The sequence below is a fragment of the Lissotriton vulgaris genome, chromosome 9, assembly GCF_964263255.1.
Source record: "Lissotriton vulgaris chromosome 9, aLisVul1.2, whole genome shotgun sequence".
NCBI classification, from domain to species: Eukaryota; Metazoa; Chordata; class Amphibia; order Caudata; family Salamandridae; genus Lissotriton; species Lissotriton vulgaris.
In genome coordinates this window covers 514,985,508-514,998,627 of record NC_141697.1, presented here as the reverse complement: position 1 = coordinate 514,998,627, position 13,120 = coordinate 514,985,508, and positions in this window count along the sequence as shown.

Below are 13,120 nucleotides of genomic sequence, written 5' to 3'. Positions count from 1 at the left end.
GTGCTTTTAAATTCTGTGGTTGGAGCCTGTGGCTGTTACTCAGTGAAGACTTGAAGTTTAAATCCCTTGACAAATAGGCATGCAACAAAACCAAACAGTGTTCACATTATTTTGCTTTTTGAAACGACAAGAATTTGGTATTTTTGTTTAATAAGTGGAAAGTTGTTATTTCATAATCAGTTTTTATTTTAAAAAAAACTGGCTTGCATAAATATTTAAGCAGGGTCACATATGATTGTTTCATTTCTGAACTTAAAGGAATATTATAGAACAACACATTTCCAAACATATTAGATGTGGAGCTCAGGCAATTTGTAAAACTGGTTACAAGACTCACGTGTGCGTAGGATTACTACCAAAATATGTACATTCAAATTTATACCTGCCAAATATTGTGACCACAATATTGACAAACTGAATATTGTGAAGGTAAGAGCAGAGGCATAGCTTCTGGTTTGGTGTGTCCCCCCCGGAATAAATGCATCCTTAGGGCCTGATTATGATGACGGTTGGACCCCCACCGACAGCCCGTCGATGACAGTCCCACCACCATTCGAATGAGGATTCCCGCCCCCACATTAGTATGGCGGGCGGATGTATGGTGGTTGGAGAGACTGACTGCCATGGATCTGATGGACTCAAGGAGCATCTGAGGGAACTCCAATCCCTACAATGGTGGTTGTGCCTGCCAGGCACCGCTGTAGAGATTATGAAGTCGCTCTCCGCCGGCTGTTTCATGGCGGTTTACCCACCATGAAAAGGCTGGGGGAAAGGGACAATGTGGGTCCGTAGTGGGCTCTCCTTCCCCTCTGGCCCTCAGATGACAGGCACCAAATGGTGCCTGCCACGCAGTGCAGGAATATATGTAGTGTTCCCTTTTTGTACTGTGGCGTGTGCTGCAGCCCACAGCACCTGCCGCAATACAAAATATAAGCATTGCGACTGCCTATGGCGGGACTGCCTACAGCCTGTCGGCCGGTCCCATCTCCGATAGGATGGCGATCAGATGAAAGTACGACCGTCATCATAATCACACCCTGAGTTGGTAGTTGGGACTTGGGGCCCTGAGTAAGATTTGCGGTGTCGGTGTTGGTTTTTCTCGTTGTGAGCTGAGAATAAAAGGGCGAACAGTGACCTTTGATTTCAACGGGAGAAAGAGTTGAACAGATACATATCTGGTGGCTGAATTTCGGCTTTCATGCTTGTCCAAACTGTGTGACCGTAGACAAATATTTTATTTGACAAAACCTCTTTTTTTATTTATTATCATAAATGAGCACTGTCAGAACCTTGTTGCAATGACGATATGTTATAAAAAAATTTTTTTAACTTAGTTACCTGTTACAGGTAAGGCCTCATCAGGAGCAGCCTCCTTGCAGCTCAGCCCATCCACTCCAACTGAACTCATCCCAACACAATATTCTAATGACCTCACACACAGGCTGAGCAGCAGGGAAGAGAATATCAATGAACATCAATCGGGAGGATGCATTATACTCAACACATCACACCAACGTGTCACTACAAGGTTTGTGCCTAAACCCAAGTCTCAAGTCTTGGAAATACAACCGGAGCCAGCATCAAAGAGGAAATGTGAAGGGGGCAAAAGAATACCAAGACGCCCAAAACAAATAAGTATGGAGGGTCGGTGAACTTTACACCGCAAACGTCAATTCAGCCTTCGCCTAGTATTCCCTTTTTCTGGAACTCAAAGCATGGATCAAGTTGGCGCATCCGTGCTCGAATCTAAAGAAGGGTTATGGGCTAAAATGGGGGACCTTATTTCGGTATCTTTATCCCCAATACTTGAGAGACTGACTCTAATTGAAGAGAAACTAACGAACTTTGAACTTTTTGCAGTGGCTAATCATGGTTCCATTATGGCCTTAATGGGGGAAATTAACTGGCCGTCTGAAACGGCACCTAAAGTGCCATGTAACCCTGCAAACCATAATTATTCACTAGCAATCCCCTTACCAACTGACCCATTTCCTTTGTTACCTAGTAGGAATAGAGGGGTGGTTGTCAACTTGGGTGTTGGTGAAGCAGCTCAGGGAGGTGGTGTGGGTGAGGCGGGAAAGACTTCGAGCTAATTTGCCCAGGTTATCCCGAGTACCCCCAGGGAGGTTGGAGATAGAGCTTGTGAAGCGGGGGTATGGGGCTGGGACATTTGCAATCAACTGATAATGGCAAGACGTTCATCATGGGTTGGACATTCCATTGAGGACGGGGGAGGTGACTGCGTAGTTGCCAATTTTAACAACAAGCATGTGGTTAGACTCCTATTGGAATGTTTAGGGAGTAGAAATGTAGGGCATTGCCCCGGAAAAATATCTATCCTTCCCATAGGGTTTTTTTTATAGACCTTACCACAATTCCCTGTCCGGAGGGAGGGTTCGCAGTGATCACCAGGGCTTTCTGCAGAGAGTTATAGGCCATCCCTCTGATTTAAATCTAGCCAACCGATTTGCCCCATTGTCAGGATTAGATGGTTGTGATTGACTGTCACCTGCAGTTCCATCTAGGATTGTGAACATTCCCATTCACCCCGATACTTCCCATGCGATGGACTTACAATCTTTGTCGGCAATAGGTAGTGGGTTACAGATTTCTGAGGATCTGGCACAGCAAGAACAAGGTGTAGATTCTTCCCCCAGGTCATTAGGTATTCTATCTTGGAACATTGCTGGGTTTCTTTCGAAGACTAGATCCTCCGATTGGTCTACTTTTATAGAGCCTTATGACATTGCTGTTATCCAGGAGACTTGGTCACTGGAAACGATTTTTCGGCCAGGTTTTTTGGCATTTGGTAAGCCTGCAATTCCTAGCCCTAAAGGGCACCCATCAGGCGGTTTGACTATCTGGGTTGAACAACAGCCGGGTTTCCTGATAGAAGACCTAGCGATTGATACTCCAGATATTCAGGCCATTAAAATAATCCCAGTGTGCGATCCTGAGTTTATATTGATAAATGTCTATGCCAGGGGCCTAGTAGGTGAAAAGGCATCTACGACTATCTCTAGTCTGGATACATTTATCAAAACACTGGAAGGGTCCTGTAATCAAATTATTGCGGGGGATTTTAATTGCATGGTCAAGCCACTTGGTATGGAAGATGGAAACCTAACTAGCAATGAGGATGCTATTTGGGGTGTCCCGTCTTTAATGCTGGCACCAATTAAGAAATGGACTGAAGCTGCTCTTCAGTTAAAAAGCCTAACATTGGAGAGGGGGCTCCGTGCAGTTAATGGAAGAACTAATTCGGATAATAAAGGCAACCCCACTTTTACAAGTTGGTTAAGAGGTAGCAGGATCGATTATTTTCTTGTTAATCTGGAATTTTGGCAAAGGGTGAGGGACATGGAGGTCGTGAAAAGGCCAGAGATTGATCATGATCCATTGTCATTGACATTAGATGTGAATTGCTGTTCGGTTATGAGCGGCGGCATGGACATAGTAACAGCAGACGTCATTATGTCCCATGACTGCCGCAAGTTAAAGTGGGCACAGGTGTCCGAGGATGAGGGCATCATGAGTCAAATCAAGGCATCGCTTATAGACTCCCTTACTGCCCTCTCGCTACTTGAGCCTTGTGAGAACTCTTTTACAGCCGTTACAGCAGTTCATGAAACCCTGTTTGCCAAGTTGAGAACTTTTTTTATGAAACCCAAATCAAGAGCTAATAGGCTTCCCTTGCTTAAATTAGCAGAATGATATGATGGGGCATGTAGGAAAGCCTATAGGGCTTTATCAAAAGCGATAAGGGCAGGTTTAACGCAGGAGGTAAGGAAACTGAGACATGAATATAAGGCTACCCAACAACGGGCAAAGAAGGCTTTTGATGAAAGTAGATGGAGGGATTTATTTGATGCAAGTTCTGGGAAAAACTGGTGTCGTTTCTGGCAACTAATCAAGAGGGGTGGTGACAATGCTGGTCCGACACCAGCTAATAATGTCCCCCCCTGAAGCCTGGGTTTCTCATTACCAGACCCAATTTTCTTTGCATGGAAATAATTGTGTGCAGTATCAGAATGTAGTCCCGGACTCAGTTTTAACATTCACTTTAGTGGAAATAGAACACGCTTTGGACAAGGTAGCTGCAGGTAGAGCCCCGGGTCCGGATGGCATCCCGTCGGACATATTTAAACCGGACCAGGAGAATTGGTTGAAATACATTCTTACTTTCGCCAATGGACTGGCAAGAGGAGCCCCAATCCCGGAATCTTTGCACGGGGTTAAAATTGTCCCCATATATAAAAAAGGGGATTGAGGTAGTCCAATTATTTATTGGCCTATAAACCTTATTGACTCTATGCAAAAGCTGGTGGCTAGATTAGTACTAAGCAGGGTAAATAGGTGGATTGATGACAACTACATTTTATCCACCTACCAAGCAGGATTATGTTCCCATGTTAGCACTATTGACCAAGTTTTTAGATTCATGATGATATATTGAATACCGTGGTTCTAGCTGGGGGCACCCTTTATGCAGCATTTATAGATCTTAGATCTGCATTCGATTTAGTGCACGGAGCAAACTATGGAACACACTGAAATTTTATCATTCATCATAAAACTACATGAATCTACTTATGCCCAAGTCCGGCGGGGTAAACAGTATGAGGTAACTGAACGTTTTCCTGTGAACAAGAGAGTTTGGGAGGGGTGCGTTCTATCCCCTATCCTCTACTCTTTGTTCAATAATAACGTTATCTTATATTATACTGAATATTCTACGCATGCTCCTACTCTCGCTAGTTCGAGGGTTCCTCTTCTAATGTTTGCAGACGACACTTTAATTTTGTAAAAACACAAGTCGGTCTGCAAAGAGTCCTCGATAGATTTAGTCTTTTTTGCATAGACCATGATCTTGTAGTGAATGTTGACAAAACAAAGTTCTTGGTATTGCATAGGAACAAATTAGTCAAAGTAGAAATGAACACTGAGACACTTGAACAAACTGACCCATTTACATATTTAGGTGTTACAATGGGCAAAAGGATGAATTGGAAGCCACAGATGGATTTGCTAGTCTTAAGGCACAACCAACTGGCAAGGGCCCTTTTAAAAGAACATCATCTCTCCCAAACCAAACCAAACCAGTTGCTCCCGTCTTAACTATATACCAAGGGAAGGTTAGAGCCTCAATAATTTATGGAGCTGAACTTTGGGGCTTTGAAAATGTAGTCCCTTTAGTCCAAGCGCAGAATACATTTCTGAGGGCATTAACCTGCCTTCCTCAGTCTACCCCTCTCAGGCCATTATATCAAGATCTGGGGTGTATTTCTTTTGAGGAGGCCATGGGTTTTAGACCTATTGCCTATTGGTGAAGGCTTTGGACTACCCCGGAGTTAGCACCTTATGCGCAGGCTGTTAAGCATATTAGAAATGCTGACAAAATGGATAAAATATCTTGGTTCCAAAGGATTAAGGCTACTTTATCGGACATGGGTCTCATCCATTTGTGGCTGGACCGAAACGGGAATAATTTCCCTTCCAAAACAGATTTTAAAGCCTTATATAGCGACATGGCCAACTTGAAGTCTATTTCTCAGGTGAATGGCGCTTCCTTTACAGGTCTGTTTCTGGAACACAAAATTGATTGTAGACTGGAAGCCTATTGGGACACCATTATGACCCCTGGTGATAGGAAGCTCTATCATCAATTTAGAATGGGTACTCTCCCCTTAAAATCTTTTTCAAATATGTGGGGGATGGTACAAGATTCAAAATGTTATTGTTGCCCATGTGAGGAAGAGACTTTATCGCATGATCTGTTTGTATGCCCTGCATATAAGGGTCCTCGCCATAAATGGCTCAAGCCAGTTTGTGCTAAAATAGGAACTAGATCTTGCCAAACGACTTTGCATATCTTGAGAACTGATACTAGTGATGTCATAGTTATTGCTATGGCCTCATTTTGCAGCTGGACGTGGGTCCTTAGGAGGAATAGGTTGCAGGTATTATGTAACTGATGTTATCTGATATGGTATTAGTTTGTTTTTATTTAATCTGCTTATAGGATTGTGGTGTCTATCCAACCCTGTGTATTTTTTTTTTGTAACCATTTTTATTTGCATTTTATTATAGTCCAACATTACAATCACATCATTCTCGGTCATCACTCCCATCACGTCCACCCTCCACCCTCCCAGCATCACAGCATAATTCCCATCACTTTCAAACATTCCAAATACTGTCTGTATAGTTCTGTGCCGATTTGATTCCTTATGTCCCATATATTCCCTCCGTCGATGTCTTTCTTCCTTCGTTTCCCTCTTTCCCTTGTGTCCTATTTCAGAGCCCCCCATCCAGCCCATGGTATCGTCTCCATTTGCCCCATACTCCTTTCAGCGGCCACATAGGTATCTAACCCTCTTCTCCATTCGTCTAGCTTTGGCGGTGCATCCGCTCCCCAGTACCTGGCTACGTCTCTCTTAGCTATAACCAGGGCCAAGACCAGGAAGATCAGTAGGGGACGGGTGAGGTCCACATCATTGGTCATACCTAGGCGGACCAATTTAGGATCTAGCTGTAGGGGGGTCTCAAGCACCTCACCCAATTCACTTAGCACCTCCTCCCAGTAGATCTGAATCGTAGGGCAGGATCAGATGGTATGGTAGAAGTCCTCTCCATTACGGCCACATCTCAAGCATCGTGTGTCTCCAATCCTACCCATTTTATGCAGTTGCACCCTATCATAAAATGTCCTATGGAGGACATTATATTGGATGAGTCGTAACCTGGATTTAATAGCTACCTCTCTAGGATGCATCAATACTGTATCCCAGTCTACATTGTTCATTTCCCCTACTTCGCTCTCCCACTTCCTCCTGAGGTTACCCATGTCGTCAGTCATGTTATTCATCAACGTTCTATACGTGAGTGATACTGCCCTTTCTGGGATTTGTTCCTGCAGCAATCGGCCCTCAAGGGGCGCATATTCTGGAAGTGTTTCCAGCTGGATCTTCTCCGCTCGCCAGGCGTGGCGTAGCTGTGCATACTTAAAATATTGCATGTGATGCAGCCCCAAGTCTTTCCTCAATGCTTGAAAGGGCTTCAGTTCCCCCCTAATTATTACGTCCCCTATCGTTGAGATCCCTATGTCGTCCCATCTCGGGAACCCCTTCAATTTATTCAGTTCCGTCAGCCAAGTACATTGCCAAAGCGGCGTTTGGCAGATAGGTTTTTTCTCCCACCCAATGCATTTATTCGCTCTGCTCCATATCACCAGGGTAAGCCTAGTGGCCGGAAGAAGTCTGGCCCTCCCTCTACCCCATATAGGTAGTATGTACAGGGCCGAGCGTCCATGCTGTGCCGTTCAAGGGCGTATGTGGGGTGGTCCGCCGGGGCATGAAGCCAGTCATTAATTGGGGCTAGGTGTTCTGCCCAGTAGTAAGCCTCAAGATTTGGAAGTGATATCCCTCTGCTATATTGATGGCGTTGTAGGGTGCTCAATGCAATTCTCAGTTGCTTGCCCAGCGAAAGTAAAGTTCTCAGCTCCGCATTTATTCTCTCAAACACCTTTCGATGCAGGGGGTAGTAGTCGTTTTGGAGTGCGTATAGGAATCTAGGTAGCGTTATCATTTTAAACATGGCAGCTCATCCTAGTATAGTAAGAGGGAGCTGCCGCCAACGATTTGCATCTTCTATTAAGTACTGTACTATCCTTTCTATATTCTGTTTGTATGACTTGCTTTTATCCAGTGTCACATATACTCCGAGATACTTAAACCCTTCGATTGTCATCTGCAGCCTTCCAGGCAGTTCCCTCGACCGTCCAAGCCCACTGGGGTCGTAGAGAACTGACTTGTGGCAGTTTATCCAATACCCCGCGTTGGCCCCATATTGTTCCAGTTCCGCGAACAGCGCCAGAATCGTAGCTTCCGGTTGTGTGATGTATAAGAGGACATCATCCGCGTAGAGTGATATCTTCTCCTCGGCGGAGTCTGTCGATCCCAGTCTAAACCCTTTGATGCCCCTTGTTTTGGCGAATCGCGCTCGCCAGCACCTCTATTGTGAGCGCGAAGAGGAGGGGGGACAGCGGGCACCCCTGTCTAGTCCCTCGTTTTACCGGGAAGTCACGGGATAGGATCCCGTTAAACCTAACTTTGGCTCTAGGCTCCGTGTATAGCAGATATATCCATTTCTGGAATTTGGGGCCAAAGCCGAACTGCTCCAAGACCCCCTCAAGAAAGGGCCAGTGGACCGCGTCAAAGGCCTTCTCGGCATCCAAGGACAGGAACCAGTGTGGCTCCTCCCTCTCGCCCACTTCTTGTAGCCAGTTGTGAGTGCGTCTGAGGTTTTAATCGAGTGGCCCTGTCAGGGAGGAAGCCAGTCTGGTCCATGTGGACTAAGTTGGATATTACCGTCCGTAGTCGTAGTGCTAGGATAGTCGCCAATAATTTCACCTCTATAATCAAGAGGAGATGGGGCAGTACGATGTACAGTCGTCCGCTGGTTTCCCCTCCTTATGTACCAGAATTATTATTGCCATACGGAGATCTGGCGGGAGTCTCCCCTCCTGAACCACTTCCTCGAACAGTCCCAGGAGATGGCGTGCCAACAGGTCGGCCGTTCGTTTGAAGAATTCCGCCGGAAACCCATTCGGGCCCAGTGATTTCCCCGCCCTCAACTTAGCCAAGGCTGTTTTAATTTCATCCAGGGTAATGTCAGCCTCCAGGTCTCGTTGAGCTTCAGGATTTAGAGCCGGTAGTTCGATAGCTGACATATAGTGTAGGGCTTCCTCCTGCGTCCCTAGGTCTCTAGCTGTATAGAACAATTCATAATGGGCAGCAAATGCTTCCGCGATCTGAGCGTCTGACTGTACCAATGTCCCCTGAGAGTCCCTAACTTGCTCTACCCACCTGGCGTCTCATTCCTTCCTACTGAGCCATGCCAGTAACTTTCCAGATTTGTCTCCTACATCATATAGGCGGTGGAGTGTCGCCAATGCCTGGGTTTTAGCTTCTCCTGTGACTACCTCTCGGTATTGGTGATGTACGTCTGTCAACCTCCTAAGCGTCCCTGTCTCCCTTGTGGCCTGATACTTCCTCTCTAATTCCAGTATTTGTGCCTCTAATGACCCAATTTCATTTTGTAGCTTCCGCCTCTCCTCGGCTAGCCTGTTTTGTGCCCTGTCCCTAAGAACCGCCTTAAAGGCCTCCAAAAGATAGCCTTTGACATAACTGTGCCTTCGTTTTCCGCTATGTAGACCTTTACATCCGCCCGGATACCCTTCAATACGGTTGCATTTTTTAGGTCCCAGGCCGTCAACCTCCAGGATCCCCTTCTCTCGCCCCTCCCACCCGCGCTAGGAGCGGGGAATGGTCTTATATCCCTCTCGCTTTGTATTCAGCTACATCCACTGTCAGGTCATGTCTGGCTAGGAAAATGTAGTCCAGTCCGAGAAGGAGTTGGATTTCAGTTCAGGATGTAGCCACCTCCAGACATCAGTCAGCCCCATATTAGAAATCGTCTTGGAGAGTAAGGTCTGGGTCCGGCTCCTCAGTCCAGCCCCTGTACTGTCCATTGTTGGTTCCATCACATCATTAAAGTCTCCCCAAGGACTTGTATGGTGTCTGCTGTATTGAGTAGTATGTCCACCACCCCCCTGAGAGTGGCTGCTTGTAGTTTTGGGGTGCATATACAGAAACTATTGTGTATTCCCGTCTTCTCCACCCCCCCCCTCAGTCCTACGTATGTCCCCTGGGGATCTGTCCACATCTGAGCTATGCGAAACGGCGGGTTCTTCTTTAATATTATGCCCCCCCCCTGGAGCCTATGGTAAACCCTGCATGTCCAAGGTCTCTGTATGGACCTCTGGCCAAGAAAGCACATTGGGTTCCCTTAAGGTGCGTTTCCTGCAGCAGGATTATTTCTGGGCTCAGCCGTTTTATGTATGCATTTACTGGCCCTCTCTTAATTTTACCCATTCACATTCCAAAATAATATACTAAACCCCTCCTCTCTCCCATGGTCACCTGACATCTTGTCCTGATTCCTGAGATGTGTTGCTTAATCCTGGTGTGGATATGGTGTCTAGAACGCCGGTGTGTATGACCTCTGTGACATGATCCCCCCCCCCCCTCTCCACCCCAACTCCCCGCCTCCCACCAGTTCTCCCTCCCCCGGTTACTGCAACTCCATAGATTCTCACCTCTCGAAAAACGTCAACTCCCCCCGCTTCTCCCACCCTACCTTCCTCCCCCTTCAGTCCCATCCTCTACCCGAGCAGGAGAAGGACCTACCGGCGGAGAAGGTCTGTCGCCTCCCCCCCAGATTCCCCCTCCTACAAACCTACCCCAAACAGTCTGCCTAGCAAAAACTTTAAATGACTGCTCCTACAAGATCCACATTTCTGTTCAGTACATTAGAAAGAGGAAGAAATACTATACAAATAGAACTTATGGGGTGTGAAACAACTTGGGTGCTCCCAGTCCATGAGCCGATATCTCGTCCATCCAGCTTGTCTCTTGATCAGGCATTGGAGTCTTTACCATCTCCCTGTGCAGGTGTTCCTTCTTTGGTCGTGTCCTGCTCCGTTTCATTAATTGCCGCTACCAGCAGGTGCAACAACTGTTCCTCCACTTCGTCACTTTCAGATGTGATGCCCCCGTGTCGTCATCGCCTTCGGAGCACTCCAGTCCCGCCAGGCTGCGGAACCTAGATCCTGCTTGTCCACTGCTTGTCCACCGCGTTGGGGGGTACCAGGGTCTTGTTGTCTCCTGACAGTCCGACTCTGCGTGGGATAGGGCGTCGTCTTCACTCTCCTGTTCCCACTCGTTCTGCGTTGCCTCTGTGTTTTCGCCATCTCCCACTGATTCCCTGTTGTGGAGACCGTTGCCGCCATGTCTCGCTTCCCTTCCTCTCATCTCCGTAGGGGTGGGCGCTCCTCCAGCTATTGCCACGCACCTTCGGGGTGTGTGAAGAAGTGAGTCTTTTCTGTATAAATAAATTTGAGCTTAGCTGGGAAGAGCAGCATGTATTGGATCTTCAAGTCTCTCAACTTTGCCTTCACCGCATCGAAGGAGCGTCTCATCTTCTGTACCTCTTGGCTATAGTTGGGGAAGATCATGACCTGTGAGTTTTCCACCCGGATCTCCCCCAGCTTCCTGGCTTCGCGTAGTATTGCTTCCTGGTCTGCAAAGTTCAGGAACCAAGCAATGACCGGTCTAGGTCGTTCCCCCACCAGCGGTTTTGCGAGGAGTGCCCTGTGTGCTCTTTCTATGACAAAGCAGTTGGAGAACGCCGCCTATGGCATCATCTTCCATGTGCGCAAGAACTCCTCCATATTGGACCCTTCAATTCCTTCCCTAAATCCAACAAAGCGCAGGTTATTGCGTTGTGCCCTATTTTCTGCGTCGTCCACCTTCCATTGTAGTTGCTTGTGTGAGTCTCGGAGCTCTTTCATGTCCTTATGGAGAGAGTGTATGACATCTTCCGCTTCACTCAGTCTTGTTTCTGCTGTGATCACCCTCTCTGTAAGATTGCGGAAATCTTGGCGCAGCAACGTGACTTCCGTGCCCACCTCCCCCATCTTGACTTCTAGGGCCGCGCATGAGGCTTGAATGTCTTCCCTGGACGTCTTTATAGCCCCCATCAGGAGGGCCGTATCCGATCGCGAATCTGTCTATCGTGCCCTGCCTTGGGGCCTTGGGGACCGCGTCTCACTCTGGTTACCACACCTTGCAGCGTGCCCACCTTAGCTCCGGGCACTCCTCCTGCACTGCAGGACCTTCCGGTTGGTGGTAGGGATAATTAAGGGTCCTCTGAATGGGTTTAAATATGATGGATCAAGTCGGCTCGCCAGAGCTGCGGCAGCTTGCTACTTACTCGGCCATGCTGCTGGCCACGCCCCAAACCCTGTGTATTTTTAGCCTTTTAACTTGATATGTTTTTTTTTCTTATGGGATCTTAATATGAATTTTATCATGTGATTGTTTTATAGTTATTTTTAGACTCTTAATATTGTATGTTCTTATGTGTCTTTTATGATAGTTCAAATCGAATAAAGACTAATTGACTACTCAACAGTAGATTACATCACATCACATCACATTACATCACATCTCCATATGTAGACAATAGAAAATCCAATGGGATATAAGATGGCTCAATTCACAAGCAGTAAATACGTCCCACAAATTACCAATACAAATTTACAGATAACTCAAAACATCTCTGTACGTCTATCAGGGAACACTAACTACCTGTTCCCTTCCAGAACACATACACTTGAACAGGACCAGACTGTTACCCTCCACAACACAAACACTCAAACAGGACTAGGGCTTCTTCCACACTCTACTGCATTGGGGTATAACCACCTACCCCCTAAAACATTTAGCCTAACAGACTGCCTCACATCCTTAACCCCTTAGGAAGGATTGACATATATCACTGGGGTGTAATACACACCCCCTAAAACATTGGGCTTAAAAAACTGGCCCTACATCCTAAACCCCTAAGGAAGGATGGTCAACTTTACAACTCCGGGCATAACACGCTGCCTCCTTATCCTTAACCCCTTCGAAGGATGGTCAAAACACAGTCCCACTTCAGGACCAAGATAACTCACACTCTCCCGTTTATGCATACACAACAGGACTTGGAAGACTAATCCCACAACACTAAATGTCACTCAGCACATGTGACTCTAGCATAGGACCACAAAAAAGCATTCACCAAAATCAACAGAGCTCTGAAAATACAGCACATCACACCTGCCCAATAAGCCCATAAACTCAGAATGACATAAAATGTCTACATAAGCCGCAACTCAAACTAACATTGACAATAAAAACATGACAGTAAAATCCTGACCATGACAGGTAATGCAATGTGTGATTTGGGTTCCAGATTGCCATGTTTCCAAAAGTCTACTGGGACAGTTATGTTTACTATTCACAGTCAAGAGAGTGCCATACCCACAATAACATTTGTGCCACTCCCTTGTACAGCGCTAATCCCTGCGCTCACCTTTTGTGACATCAATCAAGGAGGTGCAGCTTCATGTTTCCTCCTGTTGCCTGGAACAGCCCCAAGGACCCAGAATGAGCTACACACACACATGATTTCCCCTCCTTTTTTTCCTTTAAATATGCCACTCTGATAGAAA